Source organism: Sceloporus undulatus, chromosome 2 (genome assembly GCF_019175285.1).
Source record: "Sceloporus undulatus isolate JIND9_A2432 ecotype Alabama chromosome 2, SceUnd_v1.1, whole genome shotgun sequence".
In the NCBI taxonomy this organism is placed as follows: domain Eukaryota; kingdom Metazoa; phylum Chordata; class Lepidosauria; order Squamata; family Phrynosomatidae; genus Sceloporus; species Sceloporus undulatus.
Window position 1 is genome coordinate 176,353,962 of NC_056523.1, and position 20,871 is coordinate 176,374,832.

A 20,871-nucleotide genomic window follows, 5' to 3' on the forward strand; every position below is an offset into this window, starting at 1 on the left:
TGTGCACAGCATGATTAACAATAACTATAATATATAATTTTCAGTATTATATAATATTTTATTGTAAAATCAAAATGGCTCCGAGGAAAGCAATGGCAAACTCCCTCTGAACAAATCTAACCAAGAAAACACTGTGAAAGGGTTACCTTAGACTTACGGTAACTGCCACAAGTCAGAAATGACTTAAAAGCAGACAATAACAAACAAAAATTTATTGAATATACAGTCGGCCCTTCTTATACACAGATTTTTTTTAAACACGGATTCAAGCATCCATAAATTCCAAATATCAAACCTTGATTTTCCATTTTTTATAAGGGACATCATTTTGCTATGGCATTATATTTAATGGGACTGGAGCATCCACGGATTTTGTTATCCACAGGGGATCTTGGAACCAAACCCCAGTGTATAACAAGGGTCCACTGTATGTGTATAATCAAGCATCCAAAGTTAGTATCCGTTTCAACCAAATGCATTATTCCATATCTGACCGCAAACAAAACAGCCTTCTTGGAAATGTTGGTGATTAATACAACAAATAAGGGTAAACCATCTTGCTGTGAAGTTATCTGTATCCTTCTCTTCATTCAGCTCTTTAACTCCTTATGTTAATTTTTCTTACAGACCTAAGTCCCATATATTTCTGTACCACAGGGTGATGCTCAGTATGTTTCCTGATTTCCAGGGCTGTGCTATTAACTGTCTATAGTTGACAGCATTAGGTCCTTATGGGACAATTGAGCATTAGAACAAAAAAAGAATAGAGCTTTTTGACTAGGGGAAGGTGAGGATTTAATTTGGGATCTTCTGAATAAAAGCAGGTGCTTTGCCATTGGTGTGTCTCTCCATGTATTGCATACCACCACTGTATCATTAGTTATATAAGGAATGGTGGCATCTTTCAGCTGGCCCAGTCAAGACACTCACATTGGGAAGGGGGAAATTCTATGTCTTTCCTGGCAAATTCTCTGTATCTCCCCAGAATGGACTTTGTCATTTTTTTGAGAGTCACAGAGGCGGGTCATTCCACAGATGCTTATAATAATAATTTAAAAGAACCAATAAAATAAGATAAGAATAATAAAATAAGAAACCACAAAGTAGGATACAATCTGAATCAGGGAAGGGGACCGTGCAACCCTCGTCAGCATTCCCAATGGGGAGGAATGCTGTGAACTGCAGTCCAACAAAATCTAGAGGACCACTCTGCTCTAAAATATAAAGTCCTGTATACTAAATCAACAAGAGCATAGTAATTTGAAACCTGGAGATCAGGGTTGGATTCCCTGCTCAAGCATAAAAACCCACTGGATGACCTTGGGCAAGTCACACTCTCTCAGTCTCAGAAGATGGCAATGGCAAACCCTCTCTGAAGAAACTTGCAAAGGCAACCCAATGATAGGTTGTCATAAGTAAAAAATGACTTGGAGGCACACTACAACAACAACAACACTAAATCAAAGAAAGCAAATACCTCACCTCTGCAATTTGCTAGCATAAAAAGCAAGTTCCATAAAAGACCAAGTAAAAAATACTGTGATTCAGATTTCAGTGAGTCTTCAAAGGGATCTGCACACTTGGAGGATGTGCACAGAAAATGGATGCCTGACCTGTTGTTGTGAAACTGACCTTCAGGTGGTGTAGTTGAAAGGATGTCTTCAGATGCATTTCAACCTCTTTATTATTTTGGGTGCCATGTGCTGAAGTGGGGCTGGAAAAAAATAACAACAGAGATTGAGAAGGACTTCTAGAACCTTTCATTTCAAGAAAGGCTTTTTAGGCCTTTTTATTTACATTTTGAGGGGAAATATTACTGACAGTACATTCCTCTCCATATATATTCAGACGTAATCTCATTTAGTTTAACAGGATTCATTGCCAGGCAAATTTGAGTCGCATGGTGTAGTAGTTTGAGTGTTGTACTACGCCTCTGGATTCCTGCTTGGCCATGAAACCCACTGGGTGACCTTAGGCAAGTCACATACCCTCAGCCTCGGGAAGGCAATGGCAAATTTCCTCTGAATAAATCTTGCCAAGAAAACCCCATGATAGGGTTGCCACACGTCGGGAATGACTTGAAAGTACAAAACAACAACAACAACAAGTTTGTATAGGGTTGCAGGCCAAAGGTGAGTTAGATTATCAATGTTTTGTTGTTGTGTGCCTCCAAGTCATTTTTGGCTTATGGCAATTCTAAAGTGAACCTATCATAGAGTTTTCTTGGCAATTTGTTTCAGAAGGGGTTTGCCATTGTCATCCTCTGAGGCTGAGAGAGTGTGACTTACCCAAGATCACCCAGTGGGTTTTTATGCTCAATTGAATGAATGATCCCAATTCAATGTTTATATAGTTATAAATATTATGCAGAATGTTTCCCCTCCCTCATAAGCCAGAGTTCAAGAGACACTCAATAAAATATTAATAATGGACAAAAGGAAGGATTCCCTCAAATACTGTTTAGATTTAATGGAATTCACTGCTACAAGGTATGATGATGGTGGCCTTCATAATGGCTATTAACAGCTAATAGCAGTAATGGCTAAGTAGAACCTCCATGATGAGAGGCAGTCTACTAACTGTTAAGGCCAAACAACGAAGGGGGCAAGCTTTTCCCTTCAGACCCTCTTTCTACTCTTCCCACAAGTATCTGGCTGACCATTGTTGAAAACTGGCACTGGGCTGGATAGATTCTTTTGAGCCCTTATTCTTTTCCAAGCTTAGGAACAGAGAATACAGTACTGTACATAAAGATGTATTATCTGAGAGCCAGTGTGGCATAATGGTTTGAGCATTGGACTAGGACTCTGGAGACCAGGGTTTGAATCCCAGCTCAGCCATGGAAATCCTGCGGGTGACTATGGGCAAGTCACACACTCCCTCAGCCTCAGAGGATGGCATTGGCAAACCCTCTGTGAAGAAACTTGCCAAGAAAACCCCATGATAGGTTTGCCTTAGGGACAGGTTGCCATAAGTTGGATATGACTTGAATGCGCACAGCAACAGCAACAACAATTTAAGGCAAAATTTCATTCAGTGTTGTTGCTCGTCGTTTGCTTTAGCTTGGACCTAGCATCCTGTATCACCCATTCCAGTTAGTCATTTGACCATTTGCATAGCTCTCATCCATTGCTCACTCCCCGAGAGGCTGGGAGCCAGGATGGGTGCTATGAAGCATTCATACCTGCCCCTCCTCAGTGGGAGAGATTCGGGCCCCACAGCAGCTTTGCTAAATAGCCAGGCATCTCCTCCTAAGCCCCCATCTCCCCCCAACCTCTATGTCCCATAAATCTGCCCGTGCTTTATTTAAATAACTGGAAAGTGAGGCCCTTTGTTCAGAAAATAGCTGTGCGGAGCAGCCCGGGTGCAGATAATGAGCCAGGGAGCTATATTGGTCAGTAACATTCGCCGAACTTTCCATATTTATATTCCAAAGCTAATTATGGTTTGTGTGTTCACTCAAAATGATGATTCATCTAAACCAAGCCTGGGCCACAGAGCAATGGCAGGCCCGGCACAGAAAAGGGACTGCCTAGGCTGTTCCACTGAAAAGGATTTGTACCCCCTTCCTTGCTCGCTCCCGTCCTGCCCCACCACAGTAAACAAACCCCACTTGGGTACATCCTGCTTGCCACACAACTCCCTGACACTGAAAAGTTAGTCTCTGCCTGGCACAGCCAAATAGGAGGGCCCTGGGCTTTAAAGAAGCATGCTTGATAGGAAGGGCTGATAACAACACATGGCAGTAGCACTGTTTTTATCCATTTCCCTCCAATGTACAGTATTCTCTAATATAGTGGTTTAACTGTTGGACTATGACGCTGGAGACCAGGGTTCAGTTTCCAGCTCAGCCATGAAACCCACTGGATGACCTTGGGCAAGTCACATGCTCTCAGCCTCAGGAGAAGGCAATGGCAAATCTCCTCTGAACAAATCTTGCCAGGAAAACTCCATGGTAGGGTCGCCTTAGGGTCACTATAAGTCAGAAACAACTTGAACACATGCAGCATTCTCCCCACAAAGAATATCCCATACATTTTCTCAGTAATCTTTACAGCCACAGAAGGAGGCCAGTCTTTATGTTGTCCATATTACAAATGGGAAGCTAAAGTTTTGCTTTGTAAAAGCATCCTAATACAGTCAGCCTTCCATATCCACAGGTTTTTTATCCACGGATTTAAGCATCCACAGTTTGAAAATATCTTTAAAATAGATAAATTCCAAAAAGCAAACCTTGATTTTGCCATTTCATGTGAGAGACACCATCTTACTGTGCCATTGTGTTACATGGGACTTGAGTATCCATGGATTTTGGTATCCCTGGGGGGGTCCTGACAGGGACGTAGCCAAGGGGGGGTTCTTGGGGTCCGGACCCCCCCTTCCATTAGAAAAATGAATGGTGCGTGCTGCTGCGCCACCGCGCCCAAGCCCCATTATAATGGTGGCACTTAGTCTGGACCCCACGCTTCCTAAAATCCTGGCTACGTCCCTGGTCCTGAAACCAAACCCCAGTGGATACCAAGGTGGTCATGTGTTCTTCCTTCTTTGCAGAGGGCAAGCCTTCTACTGAGAAGAGATGTCAGAGCTCAGAGGACACTTCTCTGTTTGAAGGCATCCTCTTTTCAAAGGTTGTCTTGTCCTGTTCTGAAGATAAGGATCTGTCAGAGGTCAGAACAGGTGTGGAGGCTTGAAATTGAAGATAACATCTTCTCCCCCTGATGAGATGTGTTTTTACTAGTGAGATGTACTGGCAATTTGGTTCTAAAATTTTCATCTATGCAAACAAATTAGCATGTGCACATTCTATGCAGATATGTCTCTACTTATTCAGTGGCTAACCAGAATAAAATTTGGATCCAAGACTTTCCAGGTCATCTCTTTATCTGCTCTGTTGCACCAACTCTGATGAAGAAAGAAAAACATAAAATGCTGAACTGCTAAACTGAGAGAGTCTGTATTGGAAATAATGTTCATTTATAAAAGAACTTTTCCCACCGCACATTAATCTCCAAAATCAGAAGAAAGCAAAACAAAGCTGTAATAATGATTCTCTCTCTGCTCAAAAGCAAAGAAATGGGCAGCCCCACTTATTCCAAAATAGATGGAATTTTCTGCTGCGAAATATAGGTCTAAAACACACTGCAAAAATAATCCAGTTTGAGGCTGCCTAACTACCCTGGCTAGGGAATTCTAGGAACTGTAGTTTTGTGAGACATTTAGCTTTCTCTGTCAGAGAGCTCTGGTGCCACAATAAACTGCAATTCCCAGGATTCCCTAGCACTGAGCCAGGGCAGTTAAAGCGGTTGCAAACTGGATTATTTCTGCAGTGTGTTTTGGACCACAGTCCCAGATAACTTAGAAAGAACATGTTTGGATCAATACATCTAGCTAGCTATTGTTTATTTAATTTATATCCCAACTAATGTAGGGAGCCAGTATAATTCTGAATTTCAGAAGCTGAGGCACAAAGAAGGAATGGATAATACATTTATATTCTACTTATGAGCATCTACAGACACATGACCATATCATGTACCACCACACCATTCAGAATACATCCAGTCTTGTGTGATGATGAAAGCCACACTGGCTTAGGCATGGTTAATACTTGGATAGACCAGAGGATATCAGGGATTTTCACTAGAGCTAAGGAAAGCCTGTGAATTCTGCAAGAGAGAGAACTTCCAGGCAGAGTTGACAGAACCAGTAGTCTGACTGGGAAGCATTCTGTGTTCCGATGGCAGGAATATATGCAGTGGCATCACTAGAATTATTTAAAGAACCATATCGCCACATATGAACCTGCTAGAGCCCTAAGCTCTTCAGGAGAAGGCTTTCTCTCAGTCCTGTCACCATTGCAGCCTTGCCTGGTGAGGACACAAGAGAGAGAGCCTTTTTGGTGGCTCCTCCCACTTTCTGGAATGCCTTTCCTCCAAAGGCTAGACTGGCCCCTTCCCTGCTTGCCTTTCATCAGCAAGCTAAGATATTTTAAGTAGGAGTTTAATATATAATCATACCAAGGTACCTTTTGTGTGTGTGTGTGGGGGGGGTGTTTTGGGTTTGTCTTTATGTCTATTTTTATGAGGTTTTAAATTGGATGATTTTAACTATTTTGCATTTTTGTTGTAATTTTATTTTTATTTTTATTTTTATTTTTGTCTGTGAGCTGCCTTGGGTCCCTTCTGGGAGAAAGGCAGCATACAAATTCATTAATTAAATAAATAATGAACAAGGGTTGGTGTTACCTCCTTCATTTACCTCCTTCCATATGGCACCATGCAAAATCTTTGGAAATGTTATTTGTACTAATTGTACTCATAAATCGTAATGAATGTAATGATAATAAATGTGACATAAAAGAACTAGCAAAATTAAAATTAAACCTTTAAATTAACATATCATATGTGAAAATTTGGTAAAATCTGATTTTTAAAAGAAAATGTTAAAACAATATACATTTTTAAATTTTATTTTTTTAAATATATAATTTAAAATTTTAATTTTTTTTAAACTGGGCCTCTTTTTCCTCCCACTGAGCCTTTCCCCACTCACACCACAGCCTATTTCTGCCAAAATGCAGATGCTCAAGGCGCAATGGTGTCACCCCTGCTTAAAGTGCCACCTGCTATGGCCCACAGACCCCTACACCCCTAGTGATGTATGCCCCTGCATCACTCTCTCTTTTCCCAAGGTAAATCTCAACCCATCATTAAGAACATGATTTTGGAATTAAGTTTCATCTTGCACCTGAGCAAGCCTCAGCTTTGACCCTATGCACCTATGTAGAATTTTTAAATGTCAAGTAGGGAGCAGGAAAGAGAGCCAGAATGATGTAATGGTTTGAGCTACATAAGTCACTTGTTGACCTATGGTGATCCCATTTATTTCACAGGGTTTTCATAGGCAAGGACTACGCATAAGTGGTTTTACCAGTTCCTTCCTCTGAAATATAGTCTACAGGACCTGATATTTGTTGGTGGTGTCACATCCAAGTTGCTTAGCTTCCAATATCAGGCAGGAACTGGTGCCTTTAGGGTATTTAAGCAGGCAGGGTTGTGTTAGGGTCATCATGAGTCAGAAATGGCTTGGAAGTGCACAACAACAAAGGGGATGTGAATATGGATTTCCAGCTTAATTGTGTTTCTGACATCCTGAGACCTCTTAGCAGTTCATGAACATTAGAAATAATTAAGAGAATGGATGAATGGACAGATTTTTGTTGGTTGGTTGACTGACTGACTGACTGACTGACTGATTGATTGATTTGATGGCCATGTTGGCTGGGGAGTTCTAAAAGTTGTAGTCCCAACAAGAGATTTAGCCAAGATCTTGGCAGTGCACAAAAAGATTTTAAAAAATAAAGTAAAGCTAAAACCACAAAAAACATATAATGTTAAAACAATTAACATTATGTTAAAATTATCTATCTATCTATCTATCTATCTATCTATCTATCTATCTATATATATATATATATCTCACATCTGCAATTAATATATTTAACTACAGTATACCAAATTCTCTCTCTGGCTTTTCTTTGCAAATGAAGATTCAGGAAGGACACATCCCACGCTTTCTACAAACGCGTTGATGACTAAAAAGACCAATCCAAGATAAACAAGTCCGGTTGCAGAAAGCACAGCAGAAAGTTTCCTTGGATGGTGTTTCTGGGGTGTGGTTCTTTTTGTGTTTCGTTTTTCTTCGAGACTCGTTCAGCGTGAGCTTTCAAAAAAGGCTGGAGCATTGCGGATAGTGCATCTCCATGCCTCCCGATGTGAGGCCAGGGTGGACCATTGTTAGTGATCAATTTGGCCTAGCCTGAGATGTTGTTTCAGGGAGTCCTTGTATCTCTTCTTTGGAGTGCCCCTCTTACGCTGACCTGTGGCGAGTTCACCATACCAAATTAAAAGCGATGTAAATGCACATAAATAGAAAAGCACAGCATCATTAGAAGTTTCTTTCTTAGCAGCCAATCTTGTCTCAACAAAGAGGTTTTTGCCTGCTAGTAGAAGAAAAAAGAAGGGGGAGAGCTGTCTAGCCTCCTTCAGAAGGTAGTTCTGGGATCAGCCTGGGATCAGTTACTAGGAAGGTCCTCTTCTGCGTCCCCATCAAATTTGGCCAGAAGTTGGTGGATTTGAAAGATAAGCCTTCCTAGTAAATCTCCAAATTTGGGCAGGCTCATACTAGTGAGCTCAATTTTTGAGAGTCTTCATTGTTTCCAACTGGTGGAGAATTACATTTCTCTTGCAAAGCAGAAGCAGTGTTCCTCATCTTGTATTGTGGACAACTGTCCACACATTCAAGGGGAAGAGAATTCTTTATTGCAGCTAGTCTCTGGTTAAAATATGGGTGGCCTACAAGTCCAAATTCTCTAATATTCCCTGTGGGGAAGCCGTGGAAGCTTAATTCTTCTCTGTATGGAATATGTTAAGTCCATTGTTACCAGCATGGGGCAATATTTGACCATTGTCAATAGTAAGAGAGCAATTCCTTTTTTTGACTGTAACTCCCAGATTGTTGCTGGACTGGGGATTCTGAGAAACGTGTTCCAAAAAAGGTAACTTTCCAAGCTCTTCCAGGGCTGGAAAAGTCATGGTGGACTTGTCAAATTCCTCCAAGAGTGTCTGGAGAACAGGTGATGGAGAGAAGTCGCTCTCTGTTGTTTTCAGTCAAGAACTGCTAGAAGTTCTGCCATTCTGCCCATAGTCATAATACATTTGTATTTACAGTATTATTCTTTTGCTTTGACACAGAAGGACGTAAGCATCCTAGAAAAGCCAATGCACACGTAAAATGCCTCTTGTTAAAGTTGATATGCAAAGGAATCTTGTAGTACCTTTGATGAGTCTTCTCTATGTCTCCGACTGATGCAGTAACTAAGGATGGCATCTCCTCTTGATGCCTGCTTGGAGTCGGTAATGGGCTGGATGAGGGAAAACAGACTCAGTGTGAAGCCAGAGAAAACGGAAGTACTGGTGATAGGTTCTCCTGGTCCAGGTAAGAAAGTTTTTCCACCTGTCCTGAATGGGGTCACGCTCCCTGTGAAGGACTCGGTTCGCAGTTTGGGGGTGCTCCTTGACTCGTTGCTCCACCTTACATCTCAGGTGGATGCGACGGTTAGGAGCACCTGTTATCAGCTTCGGCTGATATGCCAACTGCGACCCTTCTTGGACCGAGGGGACCTTGAAACCGTTGTACATGCTCTGGTAACCTCTCGACTAGATTTCTGTAATGCGCTTTACATGGGGCAACCCTTGTACCAATCTCGGAAGCTTCAATTAGTGCAGAATATGGCAGCAAGGCTGGTCACTGGTTGCTCCAGGGCCAGCCATATAACACCTGTTCTGAAAGATCTCCATTGGCTGCCTATTCGCTTCCGGGCCGAATACAAGGTGTTGGTTATCACCTATAAAGCCCTATATAGCTTGGGCCCAGGGTACTTGGAGGACCACCTCTCTCCATATAGCACTCTTAGATCAGGAGAAAGACATCTGTTGATGGTTCCAGATGTCCGCTACACTGTTACGAGGAGGGCTTATTCTGTCTCAGCCCCTAGACTCTGGAACACACTCCCTAATGAGCTCCGCATGTCCACTTCCCTTGACGTTTTCAAGAAAAACTTGAAGACTTACCCTTTTCGTCAGGCATTCCCCCCATGAACGTTGGTGTTATTTTTCTCCCCCTGAATGTAACGTTTTTCCATTCTGTCAGCCTTGTAATTGTATTGTTGTTTTTATCTTGTTATTTTATTGTATATTGTGTTTTTAAATTGTTTTTACTATGCTGTAAACCGCTATGATCCATGAAATAGCGGTATATAAATAAATTTTATTATTATTATTATTATTATTATTATTATTATTATTATGTATGCACCTTTGAGGTATGCAAAGGGACCTTGTAGCACCTTTGAGACTAACTGTATCAAAGGTGCTACAAGATCTCTTTGCATACGGATTTTCCGGACTACCATGGCTATATCTTTGAATTCTGATCAAAGTTGCTCAGTTCCTTTGTGCAAAGCCTTCACCCTCCACAGATGTGCTTTCTGAAAATGCGGTTGCAGTCTGGAACGTCAGGTCATATGCCCCAAGGCAAAAGGATGACCAAAAAGAAAGAAAGAAAGAAAGAAAGTCAAAGCAGAGGGGACAGAAATAGCTTTGGCGGCATAGCCTTGTGGCCAGCATTTGCAATCTGCCAGGCTGGCATGGGAAGGCTGGGTGGGTCTCACCCACTCCCCGTGGTGACCACACAGCCTGCAAAACAAGAAAGGAACAGAGCAGAGCCTGCCCAGCCCTGCGCCCAAAAGGTATTTTTAGCCCAAGGCCTTGGTGCTAATTAGACAGTAGGTCAGAGGGAATCAGGGAAGGGGAGCAAACCACAAAGCTCTGAAGCCCAGCTTCCAGCACTTCAGTAGCTGCGTCCGAGCTGCTGACGGACAAGCACAGTGGCCTGTGAAAAGACGCATCTTGGTTAAGCAATAGGAGTGGGTGGCAGGGGTGGGTATGGGCTGGGGCATGTCGAGGCCAACTGTGGTGGTTGTTTATTGAGTTTGCATGGTTTGTGTCTGACTTCATGTGGGTGCCGACGAGTCCTCCAGCCTCCCCCCAGTACTGGTGCATGTTGCAATCAGGCTATACACATGAAACATCAATTGCACAGAATGGAAGGTTCATAAGGGTTCCACTGTGTGTGCCTTCTAGCTAGGTTTGGGCACTGGGGCCAACCCAGCATCCAAGATTGTAGCGGGATGGTTAGCTCCAGAAAAAGAGCTGTTTTCAGGGTATATCAGTGGCCTTGGGTTTCTACTTTTATTTTCAGAGGTTACATGGAAGAATAAGGAGGCATATAAAAAAGGAATGCTTTTTTTAAAAAAAGCAACAGTGCTCTGTCTGTTAATTAAAGAGGGAGTTGAGCCAGAGGTTTTGGAGAAAGATCCGAACCAAGTCCGGCCAAACCATCTGCGGATATGCCATATGAGAGGCAAAAAAAGATGTAGTACAAAGCAAACAAAAAGCGCACTGTGGTCTGGTGGTTAGGCCCCAGGCCCTTAGTCCCAAAGCCTGTGCTTGTGGTCGTACCCCTACCCTCCTGTTTGGCTACTTAAACCCATTCTACCCATTGAAGGCCAATGGTGGCCGAATCATGGTACAGACTGTGTCCACACTACTTGAAAAGCACAGATCAACTTGCATGCCAACTTTGCTCAATTCTTCAGGGTCTATACATTGTAACATGCATCCATTTTACACCAGTAACTTCTGCATTTTTAAAATGGCAAAATGGCTTTAAGCTACATCATGGTCAGTAGTGGCATAATCACACACCACTAAAAGTCTTCAGAGAGCTACAAATATCCTCACAAGCTGATAAACAAATCTGTGGAGGCCTGTCAGAAGTGTAGGAGGCAGGGTGGTGGGATTAGATGTAGGAGGACATTCTCTTCACATTTCTCACCGGAAGGACTTAAAACACAACCTTTCTCTCCTGCAACACTGTTTGTGTACATGGGTTTGAAAGGGACTGTTGACAAAAGAGACCTCTAAATCAGAGGGGGAATCTATGCTCTAGCAGTGTTTACGACACGCACACTGGCCCAAGGGTGTGGATGAACCTCTGGAATCCATTTCTCTCTCTCTCTCTCTCTGTTCGTATGCATGCGTGTGTCTGTGAGAGAGAAGGGGGGTTTGCTGGACACTCTTTGTGAGCAAAACATTCTTCTTTCTCTTCTCCTCCCCCCCCCCCATTGCCTGGTATTTCTTTCCTTGCTCCAGCAGGAAAGGCGATGGGAGGTAGGTCCCACATGCTTGTGGCATCTCCTATCCCTTCTGCTGCTGAGCTGTCTGGAGCCCAGTGGCAGCTGGCAAAGGCAAGCTGGGCTTCGGGTGGAGCGAGCGGCAGCCACAGCCCACACACCCATTAGAGAAGCTTATTTCAGGGCCTCTGACCACAAGGGAAACATCCGGGGCTGAGGGAGGCTCCTTGGACGATGAGGGATTGCAGTCTTTTGCAGAGAAAGGGAGAGAGAAACAGAGCACAAGGGGTGTGCATGAGGACAGGCATTCAGAAAGGAAGGAGAATATGCATGGGGGTGGACAGGATGGAGGCAGCACTCATCCTACATAGCCCATCTCAGGGAACCGATTAGCACTGCCACATCAGTGTTAGGAAATCTGACTTTTTCTTTTTTTGGACTATGGCTCCCAGAATCTTCTAGCTATGGCATCTGGAGGATTCTGGGAGTTACTGTCCAAAAGAGGAATTTCCCCCTCCAAGCCTTGTCCTCAATTTTCCTTTATGCTAGTGAAGTGAGTTGTGTCTTTGAATTGAAAGAGCAGGGTTGGCTTTCTTAAAAGGCAGATTGAACGAGCTGATGGCTAGTGGGTCTGTCAGTAAGCTTAGCCCTTTCCTTCACAACTGAGATCCTGAACAAAATCCCTGCTCTGAACCTAGTGTTTGCATTGGGAGGAAATTTTCCCATTATCCCTTAAGGCAAGGAGTTTGAAATTGCTGTACACCTTATTTTAGAATACCTCAACAAATTGCAAGGATGATCAAGTAGCAGCCGAAGGAAATGGTGATCTGAATTACATTAATTAGCTCTTTAAATAGGGGATATGGATCAAATGTAGTGCTGTTGACCAACCAATTAAGGAATGTTTAGTTAACTAATGTAGATCCATTTCAGTCTGGCTTCAGGCCTGGTTATGGGATGGAAACAACTTTGATTGCCTTGGTAGATGACCAACATTGAAAGCTGGAAAGGGAGACTATCACTGTTGCTTCTTGGTAGTTTTCAATACCATCCACTATGGTATTCCTCAGGGCTGGTTCTCTGTAATAGTAGTGGTATCAGTCCTTCTGGGAGAGGCCAGATTAGTGCTGTATTGTTGAGCCTTCAAGACATATCTGACATGGTGCCCCTAAGGCAACCCTACCATGGTGGTGTGGGGTTTTTTTTGGGGGGGGGGTTGGTGCAAGATTTGTTCAGAGTGGATATGTCATTACCTTCTTCTGAGGATGTAAGAGTGTGAGTTGCCTAAGGTCACCTAGTAGATTTCCATGGCTGAGCAGAGATTTGAACCCCGAGCTCCGGAGTCCTAGTCCAATATTCAAATCACTGCACCATGCTGGGTCTCAAGTGGTTCTGGGGATATATTTTGAAGTGTTTTAGAGAAAATAAGATTATGAGAAAAGACTGTTTAGTTTCATCCCCACCAGAGTCACTTTTTGGTAGAATTCACAGAGAACTAGACTTACAAGGCTGGTATTTTATGATATAGTCACCTGAAGAGTTGTAAACTGTGTCCCTACGTTTCAGCCACTTGCCTAGTTTGAACAGACAAAAAATATAGGGTGCAGGTGTGTGGGGGGGGGGGGATATGATAAATAGAGGGAAGGGGGAAATTAACAGCTCGGTAAAACACATGGCCATAGCTGCTTTTGTGTTTCGTGTTATGCAGTTTGGAAGTACAATGAGATGAAAAATGTCCTTCTGAGTAAACTCTGAAGTGAGTCTCTCTGAGTATGATCACAACACCTCTGAAGATGAGGAGACTAGGCTACCTGCTAGAGACTGCTTAGAATCTGAAGAAAACATTTATTTAGAGCACCTGCATGGCTGTGCCCAGGGGTGTCACTAGGGAGGTGCAGGTGGTGCATACCGCACCAGATGACACCAAGCAGGGTGACACCACTGATCCCCAAACATCAGCCTTTGGGCAGAAAGGGGCTATGGCATTTGCCTGCATCTCTTTGAGACACTTAAGATATTATGTGAGTGGGTGAAGCTCAGTGGGAGGAGAAAGGAAAGGCCCCAGTTTTTTAAAAAAATAAAATTTAACATTTTTTACAAAAATTAAAAAGTTTTAAATTAAAATAACTTTTAATTTTTTAAAAAAAATACTTCTTTAAAAACATCACATCTTATAAAATTTTCACATTACCCATATGAAATTATGTACTTGTAAATATATTTAGGCTGGTGTATGATACTGTAATCAAAAGGTATAATTTAAATTTGCTAGCTGTTTATGTCACAATTATTACCATTATATTCAGTGATATATGGGAATTACAATTTATGAGTAAAATCAGTACAGAAAACATTACTAAGGATTCTGCATAGTGTGGGAGGACGTTAATGGGGGCATGACACCATGAGTTATTGCACGGGATGGTGCCAAACCTAGTGATGCTACTGGTTGTGCCACAGCCTCTGGAAATGACTTCTGGTAGACATGGAAGAATTGGGTCCCATGGCCATTGTCATCCAAGGGGGAGAAGCCCTAGAGGTGGGAGGACAGCAAGTGCACACTCACCTGGTCCTGTCCAGTAAGGAGCAAATGGCAGTACTATTGTCATGACACAGATGGAAAGACTTGGTGCCCTTTTATACTACACAGTTGAAGCACTATGATTCCACTTTAACTGTCATGGCTACGTGCTATGGGTTTGTAGTTTTATCAAAAGCACAAGAGGTGCTGAGGATTGTAAAGGCCCCTCTCTCAACTGCCCATCCCACTATTCCATAGGATGTTGCTATGACAGTTAAATTGGAATCATACCATCATAACTGGGTTGTGTGAAAGGGCTCCTGGTCCATTTATCCACAGACAATTCACCATGGAATGGCAAGACAGCATCATTTAAGAATACTTGGGGCTAAGGAAGGATGCATACAAAGAGTGCTAGAGAATATTGAACTGCTGCTCACAGAAAGCATTCTTTACCCCATGAATGCATGAAACAGAGAAGCAGCAGCTGTATGCAGAATATGGAACAAAACGAAATCTATCAAAAGCCAAAGTATGGAAGCTCCTTGACTTTACTAAACTGAAGCCATATATTTTCCAACTGTTCTGGAGAAGGCTATATGATGGATAACTTGAAGCCTTTGAAGAAATGTAGCATTCAGCCTTAGAGTAATGTGACTTCAGAGCAACAATGAACCTGAAGACATTTTTGATTTCAACAAAAAGAAATATGTGGCATGCCATCAGCAACAGAACAATACACATGCAAATCACTCCTGCATTCCCAGGCTCACACAGTATAAATATATACACACAACTTTTTCCAGGCAAGCATTCTCTGTAGATGCCAGCTGCAGATGCTGGCGAAACGTCAGGAAGAAATTCCTCTAGAATATGGCCACATAGCCCGAAAAACCCACAAAAAGCTATAAAAAGAAATATGTTTTGGGACATCTGTAACTCTGAAAGTGGATCTTTCATTTTTCACTAGGCATGCACCAAGGGCACTACTACACAACCTCCTTCTCACCACAATCACGTTAGTTAATAAAAATGGAAACACAGCAATTTCAGAGCAGCCATTATCATGTGTCCCCACAATAGCCCCATTGGAACTGTTTCTATCATTGCACTCCCTTCTGCATTCCCCCTTAACCCCATCTCCCTGCCCCATGCTTTACCCAGTGTGCCTTTTGTTTTTGTTTTTACTTTTTAAAGCAATTCCAATTATTTAAGCTTTAAAAAAAAGGAAAGAAAAGGAATAGAAAAATAAATAAATAAAAATCAGCTTCCTTGGGAATAGCAAGGGGGAGGGGGAACAGGAGGAGAGGAGGAGACACTGACACCACATAACTGGCAATAATGCAGCTGCCCTGGCAGCAAGATTTTGCTCCTGAAGAGCAAGTAGCGTGACTGGGAGGTCATTGATGGGTTTCCCCATCAATAAAAAGGGATCTCCTAACCATGCTTCGGGGACACAATAGCTATGGATTGGAGGCAACGTCATGTGATAAGTATCAGCAAAGGTGTTATTTTACAACTGTAATTGCAGTTTAAAAGCCACATGTAATAATCTCCCTAACCACTCGTGGACAGCTAATTGGGTTCAGAGATAAATGTCGAATCCAGAAATGTATGTCACATAAAGCAAGGAAATATGGCATGAAATGGTATGTGCTATAGTGTTAAAGAATCATATTCTCTGAAGGGTCTGGGACATCACAGGAAGCCACGTTTGATTACAGTGTAGTAATAACTGATTGTTGGGGTGTAGAGAGACGCGCTGTGTCTACTACGACCACATGCAGAGTTGATCCACACAGGCAGAACACCACAAGAAGGCTTTTGGAGAGACGTCTGCAAAGGCTTCAGGCAGAGGAGGAAAATTCCTCCCACGCAGGCTTCAGCCTTGAGCTCCCAGCTTGTAGAAATAAACACTGCTGGACTGCAAGGCTCTCACTCAAACAAGAGGGCTTTAATTCACTTGTTCCAAACTATTTACAGCAGGGGCAGGCAATCTTTTTGAGCCGGGGGCCGGGTTGCTGTCCCTCAGACAACTGAGGGGCCGAACAAAATTTTCAAATGTAGGACACATTTTTTTTAAAATGGAGGACATGCGAAAAAATTGATGATTTTTTAAAAAATGTTAATATAAATGCATGTTTCTTAAGCATGATCAAAATGGAGGACATTTGGCATTATTCCTAGGCACATGGCAGAAATGTACTTCCCTTTCTGGCCAAACACCAGAAGAAGAGGAGGAAGAAGCAGAGGAGGAGGTAGAGGAGGAGAAGAAGAGGAGGAAGAAGAGGAGGAGGAAGAGGGGAAAAGGAGGAGGAGGAAGAAGAGGACGTAGAGAGGAAGAAGAGGAGGAGGAGGAGAAGAAGAAGAGGTGGAGAAGAAGAGGAGGAAGAAGATGAAGAGAAGGGGAGGAAGAGGAAGAAGGGGAGGAGGAAGAGGAGGAGGAGGAGGAGGAGGAGGAGAGGAGGCAGAAGAAGAGGAGGAGGAGAAAGAAGAGGAAAGGCTCTTTTCCCCTGCCTGGCCGTCTCTGTCACCGGTGGAGGAGACCAGGCAGGGGAATGGGGCCTGTTTGAGGCGTGGCTCTTTTCCTCTGCCTGGCCGCCAGCGGAGGAGACCAGGCAGGGGAACGGGGCCTTGCTGAGGCGAGGCTCTTTTCCCCTGCCTGGCCGCCGGCGGAGGAGACCAGCAGGGGGACGGGGCCTCACTGAGGCGAGGCTCTTTTCCCCTGCCTGGCCGCTGGCGGAGGAGACCAGGCAGGGGAACGGGGCCTCGTTGAGGCGAGGCTGTTTTCCACTGCCTGGCTGCCTCTGTCGCCAGTGGATGAGACCAGGCAGGGGAAAGGGGCCTCGCTGAGGCCCCCTCAGAGGCTGGGAAGGAGCCGGCGGGGCCACCTGTGCGGGCGCCCTCTTCCTCCTTCCCAGCCCCTGAGGGGACCGAGGCCTCCTCAGAGGCTGGGAAGGAGGCCACGGGGAGGTGGGGAGGGTGGCGTGGCCGCATGCAGGAGGCACCACCTCCACCTTGCCTCCTCCGTCCCAGGCCTTGCTGCCCTCCTCTTCCTCCACCTCCTCCGCACGGCCATGCGCAGTGGAGGAGGAGGAGGTCAGCGAGGCCCCATGGGCCGTGGGGCAGCAATCGGTGGCAGGACCGGGCTGGGGCCGGTCCCAAGGCCTCACCGGGCTGGATCCGGCCCGTGGGCCGTAGATTGTTGACCCCTGATTTACAGGATTGCACAGAGTACCAAACAGCCGTCTGGATACTCACAGCTCTATATACAAATAGACAAAGTGCTTTGCCAGTCACCGACCACAACAACCCCACATTGGAGATAGTCACCGACTCCCTTATATAGGTGGTCTTCTGTGAAGTCATGTGATAGCCATGCCACCAATGAAACCTTGCTGGTTTTATCCCCAGTGCATGTTGCAACATACTGTATCACATGATGCACCTCAAGCTGACTTCGCCTACTTGCATGTTACATCCCATGATGCACAGCTTCCCAATGCTGACTCATGCACAGCTGCCACTTGAAGTGTAGTTACCTCTGCTCCAGTTCCACCGAGTGGCGACATCCTTGTCATTTCCAGGCCAAGTGTGCCATATGGTCCTGACAACTTCCACACTGGACAAAATGGATAAGGGACAATTTTTCTCATAGTTTAGAAGTGGGAGAAAGTGCGCTAACTCAGGAGTTAATATTTCAAGAAAACGTACAGCCCCTCTGCTGCTGCTTCTGTGGTAGGCAAGCAAATAAGGATACCAGCAGACAGTACACCATGTACTCACAAGGGCCACTGTAGCACCTAAATGACACATTCCAATTGTCTGGTAAAAGGAATGGCCCTTTATGGGAGAAATGTCCCTCATTTGTTATTAGGGTAGAATACTGTCCCTCCATATTGTTAATGTTAGTTCCTCCTGAAAATAAATAACTGATCTTCCTTCTGGATTTATGTTTATTTCCTAATTTGGGGTGGGGTAGGGGTATAAATTCTGAACTGGAAATAATAGTAGTAGAATGTTTAAGACACAGACATTGTGTTAGTTTCTTTTTTTTCCCTTTTTTTTGCAAAAGAAAGGAAGAAAGAAGGATATGTGGACTTGGGCTTTTTGGAATACACTGGATTTTGCACCACAAAATGCTCTTAGGTACAAGCTGAATTTTATACCGTGCAATACCTTGGGATTCCCATTGACTAAGAAAATACTCTAGATGTTTTTAAATCTCTCTGAAAAGGTTAAATATAAAAATGCGGTTTTGTTTAAGTCTCTCTCTCTCTCTCTCTCTGTGTGTGTGTGTGTGTGTGTGTGTGTGTGTGTGTGTGTGTGTGTACAGCCCAAATTAAGCTTCATGCACCAGGATTACAGAAATGCCATTGAGTTGTGGACTATTTTCTGATGTTAATGAGAATTCTAATGCATCGAGGTTAGAGCCTGAATTAGATCTGGGGCTTTAATGTATTTTTCCTGACCTCAATGAGAATTCCAATATCCTGCCCCCCAACCCCAAATTGGATCAATCTCTTGATGCCCAGAGTATGCCACTTCTGCTCTACTTCTGCTTTCATGGTTTTCTTTTCTAGTCCTTGTTGCTGTTAGATGCCCTCAAGCTGACCTCGGCTCATGGTGACCCTGTGGATGAGACATCTCCAAGGCATCCTATCCTCCACTGCTGTGCTCTGAGTCCTGCAGGCTCAGGCTTGTAGCCTCTCTGACTGAGCTCAACGATTTGGCATGTGGTTTCCCTCTCTTTCTATTACCCTCTACCTTTCCTAGCATTATCGGCTTTTCCAGTGATTCATGCCTTCTCACGATATGGCCAAAGTTTTTGTTGTTGTTATCCACCCTCGAGTCGATTTCGATCCATAGCAAACCTGTAGATGAGACATCTCCAAGACCTCCACTGCTCTTCTCACTTCCTGAAAATTCATATTTGCGACCTCTTTTATAAAGTCTATGCATCTAGCATGCAGTCTTCCTCTCTTTTTGCTTCCTTCCATCTTTTCTAGCATTATTGCTTTCTCCAATGAGCCAAAGTACAACAACTTTAATTTGATCATCCTGGCTTTGAGGCAGAGCTGGGCTTGACTGGTTCAAGGACCCATTTGTTTATCTTCTTGACCGTCCATGGTATCAAAGTATTCTTGTCCAGCACAAAAACTCAAAAGAGTTTATTTTCTTTCTTTCAGCTTTCTTCACTGCCAGGAATTGAATCAGAGACATTCTGCATGTAAAGTATGAGCTATTCTGCCACTGAACTACATTCCTTCCCATAATATATTACAGTTGACCCTCCTTATCCACAGATTTTTTTATCCATGGATTTAAACATCCACGGCTTGAAAATATTCAAAAAAAGTATAAATTCCATATAGCAAACCTTGATTTTGCAATTTTGCTCTGCCATTGTATTTAATGGGACTTGAGCATCCATGATTTTGTTATCCACAGGGGATCCTGGAACCAAACCCCAGTGGATAACAAGGGCCCACTGTACTACCAAGAATGGTCAGATGCTACATCACTTCACATAGTGAAATGTGTGTCAAATGAAAAGATGAAAGAGTAGTGTTAAAATGATAGAAGCCTGTGCAGATGATGCTTCTGTTCCCATCTTGTCCCACTCACCAGTACTCTCACTTGTATCTGACTGGATAGCTTTCCTCTCAACCAACACATTTTGCTATGCATCAGTCAGCCTTGGCATGTGTGCCACAAGGCAAATCTAAATATTACAGAACATTAAAGAAAATAAATACCTTTGGAGAGGCCCCATAATACATAGGAACATTGGGGTTTTAATTTATTATTTTAATTTATTTATTTATTTAGCGCCATAAGTTTTACATGGCACTTTACAAAGTCATTAAAACAACATAAAACCTGCTGATGGCATACAGTCTTAAAGTCATAAGATATAAAATAATATACTGTAACTAGCAATTTATAGCATTAAAACACAACTATAAAACTACTTACTAATAATTTACCATTTTCTCCACCCTACTTTACATTTAAAAAGTGTCTGTCTGGATGCAATCTACACTGTAGAAAAAATGCAGTTTGACACAACTTTAACTGCCATGGCTCCATCCTACACAATCCTGGAATTTGTAGTTTGGTGAGGCACCAGCACCCTTTGGCAGAGAAGGCTAAAGACCTTGTAAAACTACAAATCCCAGGGTTTCATAGGATGGGGAGAGATTATAGGATTGCGCACTTGTGTTGTTCAGTTTAGACAGGTGTTATGCCTTCCAGTCCCTTATATCTTCATTGCTATATCCTCCATGCTGTAAGTCAGAGGTGAGGAACAAGTAGCCTTTCAAATGTTTTTGGACCACAACTCCCATCAGCCTAGACATTGGCAATGGATGATGGAAGTAAACATAGCCATTGGGAAGGGATAAGGGGAGCTGCAGAACTACAAGTTCCTGTAAAATATCTTGGAGGGCTGCAGGTTCATTTTAAGTCCTGGGCAACATTTCTCTTCTGCAGTAGAACCTGGATTTCTGGATCTCAGTTCCTTTCTGTGTTTATTAAAGCATACACACACACACGTCGGATATTCTTTCTCTCCAGCTCTGTTTCTGTTGGG

The 20,871-nt window shown here is 43.4% G+C and overlaps 1 long non-coding RNA gene across 1 annotated transcript in view; it reads right to left on the bottom strand.

Moving 5' to 3' along the window:
- Window positions 1-20,871, bottom strand: part of LOC121920848 — a 79,122-nt gene that overhangs the window by 15,544 nt on the left and 42,707 nt on the right. Inside the window, exon 3 of the long non-coding RNA XR_006101777.1 lies at window positions 1,633-1,714. This is a non-coding gene — a long non-coding RNA (uncharacterized LOC121920848). The remainder of the gene's footprint in view (window positions 1-1,632; window positions 1,715-20,871) is intronic.